The following is an 11,686-nucleotide window of genomic DNA, read 5'->3' as shown; positions in this document are numbered from 1 at the left end:
AGCTCGACAGATGTTGCTATCAAGGATTAATGAAGAAGCTCGACACAAGCTTGATCTATTGAGATCTATGATTTTAAAATTTCTAAATCTAAAATTTGGCCCATGATGACTTGTTTGATTAGTGTTTCTTTTCTCACAACCCTAATCATATATAAGGCTTATTTTAAAAGTCATTAAACACAAAAATAGAGACCTAAAACTCATATAATCTGTGTGAAGTTACTGCGTTTATGCACCTTACGGTTTTGTAACCAAATGCTTCCTGATCTTCATCGTTTATGAAGTGAAAAACTTTGTAGCCAATAACAATCAATCAAGTTGCTGGAGTTAGTCACATACTGGGATCCATGCAAAGGAGTTGCAAAGGAGTTAATCACAAATTGAAAATTTGTGCAACAAAGGAAAGAAGACTACTGTATTAAGTTAAATCGGGTATTGAAGTGAAGGTTCAACTATAGGTTGGTATTTTGGGATAAACCAGGGTAGTGACAAAATTCCTTATACTTGTAATCGCTTGATTATTGATTAGTGGATTCTTGGGAGTGGTGACCTTAAATTTACCCTGTGGGGGTTTTGCCTTGCGAGAGGTTTTCCCCTATTGTCAACAAATTACCATGTCAATTTATTTTCCGTTGTATATTAGTTATTTGGTGATTTGTTGGTACCTTCACAATTTACATGTAATTTGACCAAATTAATCAATTTGGGTAATTGAATTAATTAACCGAGGTCAATCTATCTTAACCCAACACATTTGATATAGTATTTTCAAATAGATGGTAGCTATCTACTTTGAACTAAAGTTGGCTAAAATCGATTTTCACTTGAAACTCAAATTCAAAAAATGCTACATAAAATAATAACTTTGAGTAGAGGCTTTTCAGTTGCAAAAACTAAATATTTGACCCCAAAAAATGCCAACTCTCTCCAAATTCTCCGGGTGTTTGGGCACGTCATTTGTAGCTAGGATTTTCGCGTAGGGAGGGGGGTGTCTAACACAAGGATTTAAAATTTCAGTACAACAAATTTCAAAGGGATTTAAAGCTGGGATTTAGAGATCACAGTTAAATACTAGCATTGATATATCATGTTGAATATACTAGAATAAATGCGGAAGTAGAAGCATAAAATAGGGAGCACAATAAAACGAGGGTTATCGCCTGACGTCCTTTGTCCACTAAGGAAACTCTTAGGGATACATCTTTAATATATGATAGTGTAGTACAAATAATGTGTTACAATGAACCATAACATGAGCATATATAGTAGGCCAAACCCTAGACTAACCATATATTAACTATGATTAATAGACTTCTAGTACAAGAGACTTGGCTTGCACATATAGAAGAATTAGGCTTGAACCTATACTATTGAGCTAATATATCTCTAACAGTCACAAACCCGGGATTTAAATTCCATCAAAACAAGATGTAATTTTCCAAAACATGGGTTAAGTTACCATGAAGTAGCCATGTCCAACGGCCTTTAAACCCAAATTATTGTCATCTTCTTAGTTTGATATGTAACCCATTTCAGGGGCTTTTCTTAGGTGTTCACATTAAGCACTAGAGAAGGCCCATGAATCAATTCACTCTCTGGCTGGGGCAAGAACTGCTCCTTGGAGCTCCACAATTGGACCAAAAATGCTGCACCAGATTCGATTACAGATCTAACTCAAGATTTAGGAGCGCACCGCACTCTATTTTGACTAACAAATCCCTAAAAATACCTAAAATCTAAGGAAATAAAATCCTATCTCTGAAAATTTCTAAAATCTATATATATCTAAAAGCTGAAGCATAGCGTTTATTATTGCTATGCTTCAGTTGAGCCACATTAACAACCACATCATTATCATTTTTTGTTTCCAATTTTTTTTTTTTTTCAAAATATTTTCTCATTTAAGGTGACTTAAAAATTCCATTATTTAAAAATTAAAATATCTTTTAACCATTATTTTTATTATTAATTTTCCAAAACTCTCCCTCCCTTTTACCTCTTCATCTCCCCACTACTTTCTACCTTAATATCATTATTTTTGTACCCTTTTATCTTCCTTTATTTTGACTCTTCTTATTCTCAACATCTTACTATAAATTTGACATTTTCTTTTTTATTCTATGCATAGTTTTCTCACACAAAAAAGGTTACTTCTCTCTCTCTCTCTCAATTTGTTTTTCATTTTTTGTTTGATTTTTTTATTTTTATTGCATCCATACTTTAGGTTGTTGAATTTTGTGTTAATTAGAATTCTACGTTAGGTTGATGTAATTTAGTTTTGTCTTTTAAGTTGTTATCCTTTTTATTCTCTTTGATTAAATATTATCCTACTACATTATACGTATAGTATATAATAATATAATGTTATTATATTATATAAAATGACTTGGATAATTTGATGTTTATTGCTATATATTTTATTTTTACTCTTTTTCTTCTCATCTTATTTTATTCAACATTTAAATTCAATCACATCCTACATACTATTAAATTATGCAGCATAAATCAAGAAAATGGCTAGACACAAACATGCCTTCCTTTACCATACATTGGGGGAATCAAAATATTTATGTGATAAAAGGTCATATAATTTATAATTTAGATAGACTCTTTGAATATGTCTAGGCCTATAGATTGAGAAATTTGTAGACTTAGAAGGCTATTGAGAATGGACTTTTGAATTAGACTAAAAAAATATGGACTATTATATATCATTTAGATAAAAAAAATTTATCATAGATACATTATCTCTACTTCTTCTTCTTCTTCTCATATTTTTATATTATGTTAGACTAAAATAACTTAATAATTTTATATTATGTGTTGGCATCATCTCTACTTCTTCTTCTTCTTCTCAAAAATATTATGTATCATCTTTAAAGGATGCCAACAATATTGATCTTATGGGAAAAATTACATAAAACATTGAGAAAAAAAAATGTTTTGTATTACAATCTACTAAAAATGCTTTTTAAATATTTGAACCTTTCGATTTTTCATATCACTAACGTATTTTACAGCTACCACATATGGTAACCTAAGTTTTAATATTCTTAAGTTGTTTCCACAAAACCAAAAAAAAAAAAAAAAAAAAAAAAAAGAAGAAGACGGTTTTCACAAAAGAGGAGTTCGCATAAAGTTTTTTCCAAAATGAAATATTTGTTTTGTGAGGCCACCAAACTTGATAATTTGCAAATGATGGAACTACTCACAACAATATTCGCATAGTTATATAGTTCCATCTAAAGCAATCGAGCATACTTTTAGTTTTCAAAAAACACATATCTACCAGTAGTTAAACGTTTATCTTGGGTAGTTTTAACTTTTCATATAATTTTACTTTTACATATTCATCTATTTTAATTTAGATTTTTTTTCAAAAAAAAAAAAAACTTTAATTTAGATATTTATAAGTAAACAATGAAATAATGATTCATGAATAATCAAAAAAAAAAATCTACACATATTTATCTTCTGCGGTTGTAACTTTATATATAATTTTGCATTTATATATTCATCTACTTTAATTTAGATGTTTATAACTTAATAATGAAATCTATAAAAAAAAAAAAAAAAAAAAAAAAAAAAAAAAAAAAAAAAGAAGTCATTAAAACAATCATATTTCTACAATTCAAAAGGTCATAATTTCTTTTTCTTTTTTGAAAAGGCCTTTTACATTTCTTTGGAATTTTTTTTTTAAAATCTTTTTAAAAAAGACTTTGACATATCATTAATGTAACCAATTCATACATTAAAAAATTTAAGGCTCACTATTACTTCCATTAAGATATTATGGATATCTTAATTGATTGAAACCAAACTAGAGAAATGTCTTTCATATTTCCTTGAAAAAAAAAAAAAAAAACCTTTGACATACTACTGACGTTATCGTAACTACATCTATAACTATGATATCTATTTCTTATTGATAACCATTGTGGGAATGAAAGGCCTAGGAGTAGGTATTTACATATGTATTGGGCCAAGGGCCCAATCCGAGGACATTAAGTAATCTGAGAACGAATAAACAATGTCATAAGGATCCGTGTTAGTAGGTAAAAAGGTAAGGCTCGATCATGATCGCCTAGGATGGGGTCCGAGGAGGAATGTCACCTCGGCTGAGCAAAACCGAGGTCAATAGATGTGGTCTGCCATCACGAGCAACATTCCAAACCATTCCATGGATAAGGATAAGTATAAGGAAGGAACAGTATAGAGGGAAGCTATGAAATATCTAAGGAAAAGCTGCTATCACCGCATTGAATACTCTGCAGCTAACTCTCCAGTTGCATTAATGAGGAAGTGATACCTGAACAGTGGTTTTCAACATTCCAGCTACTACCCAAAGACTTTAGGAAGGTGCTGATGGGACGGGGACCAACACCAACAATTTTGATCTGCACGTGAATGGTAGGGATGAAAGGGGGAGATGGTATAAAATAAAAGAGAGACCCTAAGAGAGAAGGATCGGAGAATTTAAGAAAAAACACTATAGCAATCAAAACTGTAACTGTGACCAACTTCAAGTAATATATACATGAACCGATTTCCTCATATTGTGCTGAGGACAAATTTCCTTAGATAAATTTAGCCTACTTTTACTTTACTGTCTTCTAGATCCATTTGAACTGTTATTCAACTCATTAGAACCTAGTTTTCCAACCCACTCTCTATAAATTCATTGTATTGGGTTTTTTAGACCTAACTCCTTTTATCGTTTGGGCTTGGGATCCAAAGAGAGTCCTTACAACCATAAAATTTACAACTAGTGAGGGAACCTACAAAGTAATAAAGAATAAATGAAGGAAGAAAAAAAGAAATGAAATCAAACGTCAATTAATAACCGTTATTTGGAAAATAAAAAGGTAGTCAAGAGGAGTAAGAAATAAAATAGAGATGACTATACATAGGACATTGAAAACTTTATAGTGCAATAAAATCAATCATTACATTCACTCAATTAAATAAATAATCAACAATTAAATATAGGCGAAAATGCACTTTTGGTCCCTACATTTTGGGTCTTGTTACAATTTGGTCCCTAAATTGATTTAGGTCCTAGGTCAGTCCCTGATTTTCAAAAATCATTTTTAAAATAGTCCCTGCCTCAACCCAGTGACAAAAAATGCTGAGGTGGCAAACGGAGGTCCTAGCTGTCAAACCCATTTATTAAAATAATAATTAAAAAACCAGCGTGTCCCACTTACACCCACGTGACCCTGCCACCTCATCTCCCGCGGACTTAACCCTCACATGACCCTCACGTGTTCCTGCCACGTCATCTTCCCGCCCAATTAGCCCACACGTGACCCTCTCGTGACTAACTGAACTCATAAACGACCTTCAGTCTTCACTATTCACTTTTCACTCCTTCACCGAAAATCCCCAAACAATCCCAAATCGTGTTCACCTGGAAACAAAACGAAACCCTAACAATCCCAAATCGTGTTCTTTCCCAACAGCCCATGTCGTCTTCATCCTCGTGTTCTTCCCCAAAATCCAACTTGAAACCCATTTCCCTGAAACTGAAAACCCATTCCCCTGAAACTGAAAACCCATAATCTGAGAAATCGTACTGAGTTAGAACAACGGAGCTAATAATCTGCAAGATGCGAAGCTATTTCTCTCTGTTTGTTTCTATTTATGTGTGTATTTGTGTGTATCTGACTCTCTTCGAAAAGGTGTGAATGTGTGTATATTTGTCTCTATCTCTGTCTTACTTTTAATGCTTTCTGTCTCTCTCATCGATTATGGACCACAATTTGAGTGCTTTATTATGCTTTTATTTGTATTTTTCTGTTTGGCCTTTAAGGATCATGGTGGACCATGTGTGTTTCCTGTTATCAGTAAATGTTATATGTTTTGGCATTGTTTTATGTTTAGAATATATAAAGTCAATGCATGTTTGACTGTTTGGTTTAGTTTTGTCTTTATTGAAATAAAATATTCTGTAGATAATTTTTCATGCATGCAGGATGGACGAGTATTTTACTTTGTATGTGCATCATGGTGGAAATTTTGATGAAAATTATGAGAAGTATGTGGGGGGTGATGTGGGGATAGTAGATGGTTGTGATCCTGATAAGTGGTTTAAGGTGGAAATTGAGTCCATTTGTAAAGAGTTTGGGTACACGTGTGTGAGTAGGTTGTGGTACACAATCCCTGGGGAGGATGATCAGGAGGGTAGGATGTTCCACTTGATCAAGGATGACAAGGATGCAGTGTTCATGACTACTTTGGTGGGGGGTCATGGACATATTCATGTATATGTCCAGCATCCAGTACATGACCCTATACTGGTTAATAATGGTAATGGTGTGACATTGGATCTTGTTGTAGAGTGTGAGCATGAGCCTGAGCCTGAGTGCTACAATTCTAGTGGTGGGGAACCTACTTATGAGGATAAAGTTGACTTCTATGATGGTGATGATGATTTTGATGGTCAGGACTTCTATGGGGGTGATGAGGATGATAAGGATGATAGGGGTAGGAATGATTCTGATTCTGATGTTGAAATACTTGGATGTAGGAGACCTGATAAGGAACCAGTTGTTGAGGAACCACAAGGGGATGGGGCTGTCACCACTGATAGTAATGACAGTTCTAGTAATGCCGAAATGGAAGGGGCTAGAGAAATGAACCCCAACCAACGGTATGCAGGTGAAGATAGTAGTGATAGTTGGGACAATGATGGTGAGGCAACATTGCCAGAACAAATGGGGGCTGGTGTAGTGAACTCAGATTACACCAGTGATGAGCTGTTAAGTCTGACTGAGTCATCATCTAGTGGTGATGAAGGGCTTGATGATAGTGACAGTGAGGGTGATGGTGATGCTGGTCATGGACATGTGGATAATGTCACTTGGAGGAAGAAGTTTCCAGTGTTTAAACTAGTTTCTAATCCTGAACACATGAGGTTTGAGAAGAATATGTTGTTTGTTTCCCCTCAACAGTTCAAGGATGCTATCACTGAGTATGTAGTGAATGGTGGATGGGGGGTGAAGTTTGTGAAGAATGATAAAGTAAGGGTTAGAGCCCAGTGTCAACCTCCCTGCAAGTTTACAGCTTACCTAGTAAAGCTGCCAACTTAAGACCTTGAACTTGGAGCATACATGTACCAGGAGCTACAAAAATCCAAGGTGCACTACCAAGTTTCTTGCTAGGAAGTTGATGAAAAAGATGAGGAGACAACCTAATATAAAGCTGAAGGATATTTAAGAAGTAGTGCATGAGAAGTATGTGGTGAATATCAGTGCTGGGAAGGCCAGTAGGGCTAGGGAAAAGGCTCAAGAGTTTGTTGATGGGTCTTACATAAAGCAGTACAATCAGTTTTGGGATTATTGTGCAGAACTGAGGAGATCTAGTCCTCATAGTACAGTTATGATGAAGACTCACACCTATAATGAGGGAGAGTTGTCAGCTGAAATGGATTTACAAATAGGAGTGCCATACTTTGAGAGATTGTACATTTGCTAGGTTGGGTGTAAGAAGGGATTCTTGGCAGGCTGTAGGCCAATACTTGGATTGGATGCTTGCCATCTTAAAACCAAGTTGGGGGGGCAGCTGATTGTTGCAATTGCAAGGGACCCCAATGAAGAATATTTCCCTTTGGCTGTGGCAGTAGTGGAAGCTGAAACCGAGGACTCATTGACTTGATTTATAAACCTATTGCTAGCTGACATTGGTGATAGCAAGAGGTGGACATTCATATCTGACCAACAGAAGATATTTCCATATTTTATGTTTGTTTATAACATGAGAAATGTGAACAACAATTGTATGTGATGTATATGTACTTATTTCTTGTTGTTTGCATTTGGCAGGGATTAGTGCAATCATTTGCAGATAACTGGCCTCTTTATGAACATAGGTGTTGTTGTAGACATTTGTACAACAATTTGAGGAAGCAACATCCTGGTCTCCTAATTAGAAAATTGTTTTGGAGAGCAGCAAAAGCAACTTATGCACATGAATTTGAGAGGGCAATGAATGAGATAAAAGATATTGATGAGGGTGCATACTTTTGGCTGAAAGGACACACTACAACAATATGGGCTAGACACATGTTCAAGGGTGATGGGCTAAGCGATACTATCCTCAACAATATGTGTGAAAATTTCAACAGTAGGATAATAAAATTCAAAGGGAAGCCCATTATTAGCATGGTATGCAAATTTCCTATACTTTATGTATGTTGGTCTGATTTATATATTTTTTAGCATGCACTAATACGTGGGTTGTTTATGTATGCAGCTTGAAGACATTAAGTTGTATTTGATGAATATGTTTCAATAAAATAGACCGAGTATTTTGAAGGTAGAGTCTGAGTTGTGTCCTAAAGTTTGTAAAAGATTGCATAGGGAGAAGATGAGTAGCAGTAAATGATTGGCTTGTTGGTCTTCTGACACAAAATTTGAGGTTAAGAGTGGGCTACAAAGTTTCATTGTGAACCTGGAGAAGAGGACATGTACTTGTAGGAAATGGGACATCACTGGTATTCCATGCTGCCATGCAATTTCATGCATATTCTTCAACAGAGAGGCAGCTGAGAAATACACCAATGACTGCTACAAAGTCAGCACATACAAGGCATGCTATGAGCCCATCATTGATCCCATTAATGGTCAGAATATATGGACCCCAACTGGACTCCCACCTGTGCAGCCTCCAATAAAGAGAAGGCCACCTGGCAGGCCTAAGAAGAAGAGAGCAAGGGAATCCAATGAACTAAAAAGGGGTCATAGCAAGGGGTTGGGTATTGCCAAGAGGTGCAAGTCATGTGAGAAGATAGACCACAATAAAAGAAGTTGCAAAGGTGAGGTTGGAGGGAATTCTTCACTGCCTACAGTTGCTGGTGGTGGTCCAAACAGCAGGATTTCTTGGCAAAAACAGGTATAATACTTGTTTGTGCATTAATTTTTTTTTTTTTGTTTGCACTTGTTTCAATTTTTTAATGTTAACTTGAGTGTATGTGTTGTTTGTAGACAACTAATGAGCCAAGTGGAGGAATGGCCATCAATGAGCCAAATCCACCAAGGGCATCACCTACCACGAGAGTTGGAAGCAGTGCAGCAACTACCAGACAAGCTACAAGCAGTGTACCCCTCAATAGTACAACATCCAATCCAAGCAGCAACACACATGGAAATCCAAAGAAGAAAAAAAAGGGAAGTGTCACAAGTGAGACTTTTAATGCATCAAGAAATGCATCTAGGTACAGAGAAGCATTGAGCCAGTCATCTGTGCATGGGCCAATGGGATAAGCTGGTGGAGACTGAGCAATATCCATTTCTTTGGTTTTTGTATCTTTGAACTTTTTTGTGGTAGTCAATGTGAAAGGTTGTACTTATGGCTGAATTATGTACATTTTGGTAGTGTTGAACAATGACAGCTAAGTACTGCACAATGACCTTTTTTGTTTTTGTTGCCCGAACAATGGCTAAATTATGGAAAAGAAGTTTTTGTGTATGGCAGCTAAGGTTTTTGTGTATTGTGATTTGTGTATGACAGCTAAGGTTTTTGTGTATTGTGATTTGTGTATGACAGCTTGGGTATTGTCAAAAAATTGTGTATTGTGATCTGTGTATTATGGCAAGGAATCGTATTTTGGACAGATTCATGTCTGCCATGTATATAGTGCAGTCTGGTTTGTGTATTGTGTTTGCACACAATGGTGTAGTTGCAGCTTATTATTTTCCAGATAATAATGTATTGTGTTTGCACACATATAATGTGTATTGTGTATTGTGAAACTAGTAACATCATGGTTGCACGTGCAGTTCATTATTTTCCAGATAATAACAGATAAGTGCAGTCATGCTAGTTCATTATTTCCCTGTGCATGTGAAACTAGTAACATCAGTTCAGTATTTTCCAGATAAGTTCAGTTCAAATGTGCAGCTCATGCCAAATTAGTGCAGTCATTTTCCAGTGGGCAGTTTGCACATAATGACTGAATTGGTAACTTCAGTTCAGTAAGTTACACACAGTGACCATTAAGTACATTCATTCATTACAAAACCAGATAACATTGAACAAAATTACATTTCATTTCATTGAACCAGATAACATTGAACAAAACCATGATAATTTCATTTCATTCAAACAGAAATTACAAAGGTAATTGGGATATAGTTTTCCACAAAATTCATCACAAAATGCTCCACAAAATGCTTCATTAGCAATGCCACGATCAGCACAACTAAAATCACCATCTTACTCGCCCATCTAAACCACCAAAACTAAAATTATACAAAGTCAGAACCCACACATCAGCAATGCCACAATCAGCACAACTAAAATCACCATCTAACCCACCCATCTAAACCACCAAAACAAAAATTACACAAAGGCAGATCCCACACATCAGCAATGCCAAAATCAGAGACACAGCCAAATACTTCTCCCTCTTTTTGCAAGTTGAAACTTCAGCCTGGAGTCTGAGAATCGTCTGCCTTGGTTCTGGGATAAGGACCTTACCACGCGAACAAATCTCATCATCAATCCATTGAAAATATTTGCATTTTCGTCCAACCTGAAATTCAAACCCAATCAATCAACCCACTAAAAAAATGAACTAAAGAAAAAAAAAAATTGAAATTAGGACACCCATAGAACCTTACCCAGTAATTAGGACACCTATAGAACCTTCTTCCTAGATTGTTCTCCGTCCAGGAAACCACTACAACTGGTTTACCAGGGCTGGGGCAATAACACGTGGGTGATGCTCTCCTCCTCAGGCTTGTTGTGGTTGATGAGCTTGATTCCATCTCTTCAATGTGGTTTTGATGAGTGGGTGAAGCAAAGTTTTTGTCTGTGAGTGATTTTCTCAGGGGAATGTTACGGTTTTAGGGAAATGGATGAAGAACACGAGGATGAAATGTTACGATTCCAAGTTTCAAGGGAATGGGTTTTCAAGTTTCAGTTTCAGGGGAATGGATTTTTTTCAGTTTCAGGGGGAATGGGTTTTCAGTTTCAAAGGAATGGGTTTTGGGTTGGATGTTGGGGAAGAACACGAGGATGAAGACGACACGAGTTAGGGTTTCGTTTCCAGGTTTGGGATTTTCGGTGAAGGAGTGAAAAGTGAATAGTAAAGATTAAAGGTCAGTTATGAGTTCAGTCAGTCACGAGAGGGTCACGTGTGGGCTAATTGGGCAGGAAGATGACGTGGCAGGAACACGTGAGGGTCATGTAAGGGCTAAGTCCGCAGGAGATGAGGTGGCAGGGTCACGTGAGGGGTCACGTGGGTGTAAGTGGGACACGCTGGCTTTTTAATTATTATTTTAATAAATGGGTTTAACAGCTAGGACCTCCATTTGCCACCTCAGCATTTTCTGTCACTAGGTTGACGGCAGAGACTATTTTAAAAACGATTTTTGAAAATCAGGGACTGACCTAGGACCTAAATCAATTTAGGAACCAAATTGTAACAAGATCCAAAATGTAGGGACCAAAAGTGCATTTTCACCTTAAATATAATAATACAAAATTTAAACTTAAAACTAATCAAACTCTAATTAGGGAAATTATATTTCCTATCATAACTAAAAATGAAATGTTCTTCAGTAATTTAGAAATTATATTAAAAATAAAGTTCGAAAATGTTATAATCTCATTTTTTGACATTTCATTTAACCTTATATATATATATATATATATATATATATATAATCATAATCTTCATACA

Source organism: Quercus lobata, chromosome 1 (genome assembly GCF_001633185.2).
Source record: "Quercus lobata isolate SW786 chromosome 1, ValleyOak3.0 Primary Assembly, whole genome shotgun sequence".
Classification (NCBI taxonomy): Eukaryota; Viridiplantae; Streptophyta; class Magnoliopsida; order Fagales; family Fagaceae; genus Quercus; species Quercus lobata.
This window is presented reverse-complemented; position numbering follows the sequence as displayed.